Source organism: Rhinoraja longicauda, chromosome 24 (assembly GCF_053455715.1).
Source record: "Rhinoraja longicauda isolate Sanriku21f chromosome 24, sRhiLon1.1, whole genome shotgun sequence".
In the NCBI taxonomy this organism is placed as follows: domain Eukaryota; kingdom Metazoa; phylum Chordata; class Chondrichthyes; order Rajiformes; family Arhynchobatidae; genus Rhinoraja; species Rhinoraja longicauda.
In genome coordinates this window covers 24,555,704-24,562,541 of record NC_135976.1, presented here as the reverse complement: position 1 = coordinate 24,562,541, position 6,838 = coordinate 24,555,704, and positions in this window count along the sequence as shown.

Sequence of the window (6,838 nt, the reverse complement as noted above, 5' to 3'; positions counted from 1 at the left end):
GAGGGATCCTAGGCGTGGTCGTTCAGTAAAGATTGGGCACCTACAAAAGGGGAGGTAGGGGTACACAGTTGAAATCAGCAACTGAGGGTTTGGAATCTCTGACGGAGAATGGAAAACCGACAGACGAGACTGTGGACGAAGCAGTAATGGAAACCACTAACAGTCACCAGGCAGAGGGGAGGGAGGCGGAGTAAACAGAGCGCTTCGGGTCCTGTGTCTGCATTCGGCGTTGCGTTGCATAGCTTTGCAGCCGCCGTGCATTCCGCTGCAGGCCTGTGCTCTCGCGCCTGGTCCCGGCCACGGTTGCCCGGGCAGTCGGCTCCGCGCGCCGTGCTGATTGACAGGTGGGCGTGACCAACGCATCCGCAGGCCGGCGGCGGGATAGCGCTGCGCCGAGCCGAGCCGAACCGAGCGGCGCAGCCCGACCCTCGGGCTCAGGTAATCGCCTTCCCTCCTTCACAGCCCGACCTGAGGTTGGCGCCCGGGTCGCGGTAATCTCGCCCGTTGTCCGGACGGGCCTTTTGCCCGGGTCGTCAGTGGTGGGCCTGTAGGCCGCGCTGCCTGGGTCAAACTAGAGCCGTGCAGTCGCAGGCGGCTGCGGGATCGGGGCCGCCGTCGGGCCGCGCTGTCGCCGTTTGAAAGCTGTACCCGAGGCCGCCGGTTGGAAACGGGTTGTATGGCGGCGGGAGTCCGGCGGGGGCGCTGCAGACCGGGGGAGGAGGCGAGGGGAGAGAAGCGGAGGTGGGTGGCGGGAAAGAGAGGGTGTGAAGGAGATTGGAGAGGAGGATGGGGGATGAAGAAGGGGAGACGAGTGAGTGAAGCAGACGAAGGTCTGAAAGGGTGGGGGAGGGGGAGAGGGAGGGGAGGGGAGAGAAGTAAGAGGGAGGTGGTGGAAGAGTGAGGGGGAAGAGGAGGGGGAGGGAGGAGAGAGAAGGGGAAGGTGAGGGGAAAGGAAGGGGAGAGAGAAGGGGCAACTGAGGGGGCAGGGGTCGCGGGGAGTGTGGGAGGAAGGAGTAGCGGGGAAGGGGAAGAGGGTTATGGTAAGGAGGGGGGAAAGGAGGATACATGACAAGGTGTGAGGATGAGTGACGGGGAGATGATGAGGATGAGTAGTGGGGAGGGGGGGAGGATCAATGGCAGGGAGGAGGGGGTGGAGAAAGTGAAATTATAGAAAGCAGTGTGGAAAAAGAGGAGAGGGGGGAATGAGAAGCAGTGATGGAGGTGGAGTAACCAGGAAGGGGGAGATGAGGAATATTGGGAAGGTGGAGAGAGAGAGGTAGTGGAGTGTTGTGCAGGAGAAGGTGTGGCATGGGAGATGTGAGGAGGAAGGGATATTAGGAGGACTTTCAGCGCAGAGCAGTGGTGATAAAAGTGGGAGGAGGAGAATAAGAGTGGCAGGAGGAAGGGTGATGGGTAGGAGTGGGGACGGTGGAACAGAGGGGTGGAGGACGAGGAACAAAGGGTTGAAAGAACAAGTTGTGAGGGATGAGGTGAAGAGAGACTAGGGCAGAAAAGATGGGGACGGATGAGGATGAGGGAAGGAAAGTAAGGGAAGGGACAGGAGGGAAGAGGGAAATGATATGAAGAGCAGTCGGGACAAGAGGAAGGTTAGTGGAATGGAGGACAGGAAGAGGCTGATCAACGAGGTGGAGTGGCAGAGAGGCGGGTGTTGGGGGGGGTGGCGAGAGGGGGAAGGAGGAAAGTGTAAGGGCAGAGGAGGAGCATGAGGGGGAGAGGAAATAGATGGGGAAGAGTGAGGGAACAGGATGTAGAGTGGCATGCGGGAGTGGGGAAGGGAGGAGGAAGAGCAGGAGAAGGAGGATGATGAGGATTAGGACTGGCAGGGTGTAGGATGAAGTGATGGCAGGGAGGCAGCAGATGAGAGGATGAGAGAGAAGCAGGAGGAGTGGTGGGGAGGAGCGGGTGAATTTGAGGTGTGGTTGGGAAGAGAGTTTGAGGTCCAGGAGTGGCAGGGAGGAGTGTGTGAGGTGTAGGAACGGGGTGGTGGAAGACCTGGAGAGGCAGGGGTGTGAAGTGACAGGTTGGCAGCAGTGAGGTAAGAAGAGGAGAAGGGAGGTATTGTGAGGGAAACAATTGTGTTTACTGATGGAGAAGACCGTTGGGAGGAGGAGAGATAGGAAGGGAGGTTGGGGATGGAGGGCTGAATACACAAGGAGGAACTCTGGCGGGGATAGGAGAGGGAATGGAGAAGTGAGGAAATGGAAGTTGAGGGGAGGATGATTGGCAAGGAGGAGGGGTTGTGACAGGGGTGGATGTGGTAATGTGGAAAGATCGGGCAAAGGGGAATGGAGGAGAGCAAGTGGAGAGGTGGGTGAAAATGGAGGAGAGGTAAGCAGGGTGAGAGAAGGCGGTTGGAGTAGAGGAAGTGGCAGGGAGAGGGTGGAGGAGGTGGTGGACAGTTGGGGGAGGGATAATGCCTGGGAGGGAAAGGAGGAGGACAAGGGTGAGCTTTGGAGAAAAGTAGTGGCAGGATGAGAATGTGGAGGGTGGGTGGGAGTGGAGGTGGAAGGGTAAGTGCTAGAGGAGGAGAGGAATGATTTAGGGGATTAGGATAGAAAGGGGGGTTGAGGAGGAGGGGAGTGTGAGGTGGGGAGGAGAGGGGAAGATGGGAGGAGGTGGTGAAGAATGGGAAGAGAGGAGGGCGAAATGGGGAAAGGTAATCGAGGGGAGGAGGGAGTGAGAAAGGGTGGGGATGTGACAGACGGGAGGTAAAGGGTAGAGGGGAGGAGGAGAAATGGAATGTGTTATGGGTCAGTGAAGAGTTTGAAGGGGAGGGAGGCAGCGTGAAGGCTTGTGTTGGGAGGGGTTAGGCAGGAGGAGGCTGGGATGGAAAGTGGGGTCTGGAGCAGTTGGACAGGGGAAAGGAGTGGGTTGGAGGGTAGGAAGGGATAAGTGGAGGGAGTGGGAGGGGATGGCGAGGAGTGATTGGATGGAGGGAAGGAGTGTGAGAAAAAGCAACAGTGGTAGTGGATGGGAGGAGTGGGAGGGAGCGGAAGGAGGGAAGGGTGAGTGACAGAAGAGGAAGAAGCAGGAAGACTGACAGAGAGGAGTGGCAGGGTAGGTGATGTGAGTGAGGCAGGAGGATAGGCGCGGTGCAAATGGGTGGGACAGGGGTAAGGCAGTGGTAGGGGCAGTGAATATAGTTGGTTTGGATGTATAAATGGGAAAGGTGTTTTGAGGGGTGGCGGGTTAGTCGGGGAATTGATTCTGGCAGAGGCTGGAAGAGGATAGTTGGAGTATTGTACTGGGAATGGATGGGGGTTTGTCAGAGTGATGCAGGGGAGGGTTGGCAGTTTAGGATGGTGGTGGGATAGGGGTATGAAGTAGGCTGGGGGTTCGAGGGTAGAATGTTTGAGGGTGGGACTTGTTGAGGGATGGGTGGAATGGTTGTGTGGCAAGAAGTTTGGGTGGGGGGAGGTAGGAGGTGACTGAGGGAGAGGACTGATGCTCAGGGTTAAGCGTTTGAGTGGGGAGGAAGTTTTAATGGGGAGGGTGTGGGCGGATGGGGTAGATAAATAGACGTAAATGGGGTTTGGTTGAAGATATGAATGGAGGTTGGTGGCGAGCAATTGAGAGGAGGATAGGTTGGGAAAGGTGAGGGGCAAGAGACGCAATTGAGAGGAGGGTTGTGGGGTTTGGTATGAAGAAGGCTTGGGGGCTTGAGTGAGGTGCAATATGAGGGATGAGTGGAGTGGGTGTATGGAGTAGATTAGCAGGTGTGAGGAGTGTTTATTCCTAGAATGAAGATTGTGAGGACTTGGCGAGGACGATCAGAGAGGGTGAGGGGATTAAAGGAATTAGGCATGGATGGTATGGAGACAGGTATCAAGGAGGGGGTGTTTGGAGATTATAGTTATAGGGAGAAGGTGTCAGTGGGGTTGGAGATGGCAGGGGCTTTGTTTTGAGAGGGGGAGGTGGGTCAAGGAATGGGGATGGGTGGGAATATTGTGCAGGGAATATTACGGGGTTTGTAAGAATGATGCAGGGAGGGTTGGCAATTTAGGAGTGTGATGGGGTCGGGGTATGAAGCAGGCCGGGGGATCGAGGGTAGAATGTTTGAGGGCGGGAGGTGTTGAGGGATGGGTAGAGTGGATGTGTGGCACGAGGAGACAAAGTTTCCTTGGGGGTTGGTCGGTGGAGGATTGAAGGAGATGAAGGCAGAAGAAGGGTTGAGAGGGATTTTAGAGAGCAGGGGTGTACAATCGATGCGTCTGGGGGTAGGGGGAGGAGGAATAGATGGGTGAGAAGTTCGGAGAGCTCAAGCAGGGATTAGTTGAGATGTTGGACATAAATTGATCAGTTGTGGGGGTGGAGGGGGGGGGGGGGTACTACAGGTTGAGAGGACAAGGTGGGGAGAAAGCCATTATGTGAGGAAGAAGGGTTTGGGATAGAAGTTGGGGAGCTGGGACAAGGTTGAATGGGATTGTAAGGGGAGGGAATGAAGGAGGGTCAAGGATGACCAGGTGTTGTGGGATTTTGAGGGAGTTGGTAGATGAGACATTTGAGGTATGTAGTATAGTGAATTCTAGAGGAAAGGATGGGAGGGCATTGAAGAGGGTCATGGCCTTGAGCATCAAGTTGCTCATGGGGTTTATGATTCAGGGCAGGGGTTTGATGGAAGGTAGGTGAGTAAAGTTACAAAGGTTTAGTGGGAATTGGGGTGGTTCTGGGTGACACTGAGAGGTTGAGGGGGTAATGGGGATAGAAGAATCGAGGGGAGGGAGAATTGAGACTGAGCAATGGGAATCATGAGGGGAGGGGGCCTGGGACTCCATAGGGATGAAGATCAATAGGTTGAATGACTGAGAAGGATCAGAGGTGAGGCAAGGGGTGGGGGTCCAGGGGGTAGAGAGGGACTGATGAAATCAAGGAATGGGGGAGATTGAAGGAAGTGTTGACCTGGGCACTGGAAAATGGAGCAAGAGGTGGAATTGTGTGATTTAGAACAGTTGCAAGCACAACAGAGTGAATGATTGAGGTTGGGGAATATGTGTGAAGGTGAGGGTATAAAATATGGTGTCAAAGGGAAGCAGTTGTGAGGGGAGGAGATGGTCATGGGATTTTGCAGAGAAAGGGAAATGAAGCAGAATTCGAGGGGAATGGGAGAGTGGGGAAGGATGCAGAGGGAATTATGATGGGAGGGGAAAGGTGGTTGTCTTGGATGTGTGGGTCAGAAGGGAGGGTTAATAGGAATGGGCGGTGGGTTGAAGTGAAGGTGTGAATGGTGTTACACGTGGAGATGGAAGGGGAAGGTGTTGAGAACAAGATTGAGCATGGAATGAAGCCACGGATTATGGAACGTTTGAGGTAGGGGAATGGAGGAGAAACAAGTGTGGGTTGAAAAGGTGGAGAAATAGTGGAGGGAAGGAATAGTGGAGTGGAGAGAGGGGGGATGGGGGTAGAGGGGAGAGGAGGAGGGTGGGAGAAAAAAGGATGGAGGAAGAGGGGAAGAGAGCAAAGCGGATGAAGGAGGGGGGGAATAAAAGAGAGACGGGGAGGCAGATGGCGAGGAAAGAACGGGAGGGGAGAGAGAATGGAGTGAGAGGGAAGAAGATGGAGGGAAATTGACGGAGGCAGAGGGATGTGGGGGAAAAAATGCAGGGAAGTAGGGATAGTTGTGTGTGATAAAGAGAGACTGGCTGAGAGGGTAGGGGGATTAGCAGAGGGGGAGTTAGAAAGACAGGAAGATTTGCAGATCGTGGGGGGGGGGGGGGGGGGAGGGGAGAGGCAGGTAGAGAGATTACATGAGATGGACAAATGGAGAAAGGGAAGGAGCAGCTGGGGAGGGAGGGAAGGATCCGGGAGGTGGATACGACTGAGTGGGTGGAAGAAAAGGGATTGGAGCGGGGGAGAATGGTGCAGAGTGGGACAATGAAAGGGGTGTGTGAAAGGTGAGGGTGGTGAAAGGATAGAGGAGGGAAGAAATGGACTGAGGGAGAAACGGAGAGCAAGTGGGACGTGTAGACGGAGGGGGAGCATGGAGGCGGACTGAGGAGGAGGGATAAGGGATAAGGGAGAACAGCGAGTGTAAAGAGAACGAGAGACGATCTGATGGAGGGAACAATGGGTGGGGTAATTGGTGGAGAGAGATGAAGGTAGGATGGGCGAAGGCGAATGGGACGGTTCGAGGGAGTGGGAGAGAGAAGTGGGGCGGTGTGACGGAGGGGGGAGGTAGGGCGGAAAGCTAGTGAGAGCCGGGCGGAGAGAGGATCAGAGCGGGGCGGGTTAGGGAGGGGAGGGATAATGGAGAGAGCGGGGCAGGGAGGGGTAATGAGGGGGAGAGTGGGGATGAATAGGGAGGTGGAGAGCTGAGTGGAGAGGGATAAGGAGGGGAAGTGCGGGGCGGAGTGGAGAATGGGAGAATGGGACGGTAATGGAACGGAGGGGAAAAAAAGAACGGGTATGAGTGCGTCTGGTGGAGACAGTCAGCAGGAAGAGTGGGAGAGGACGGGGCAGTCGGTCGAGGGGGTCAAGCGGAGCGAGAGGGAGCGTCGATGGGGTGGGGGAGAAGGCACCTGGGGGGGGGGGGGGGGGGCGGGTGGAGAGTCGAAGCCTTTCCCTTGTTGGGTACATAAAACGAACCGGGACATGGAGGAGTGGCGATGAAGTTAACCGAACAAGGCCACGCGTGTAGCAGCTGTGACCTTAGTTCAGCCGAATGAATGAATGCCTGTTGAACAAAATGAAGGCCACGGCGACTGGCCAACGTCATACTGAACACCCTTGTCTGTCTGTGTCTTGGTTTAAAAATGTTCGGTTGTACAGGTTTGGATCGCATTTGAAACGACTGGGGTTAATGATACTGGTAAACCTAGTT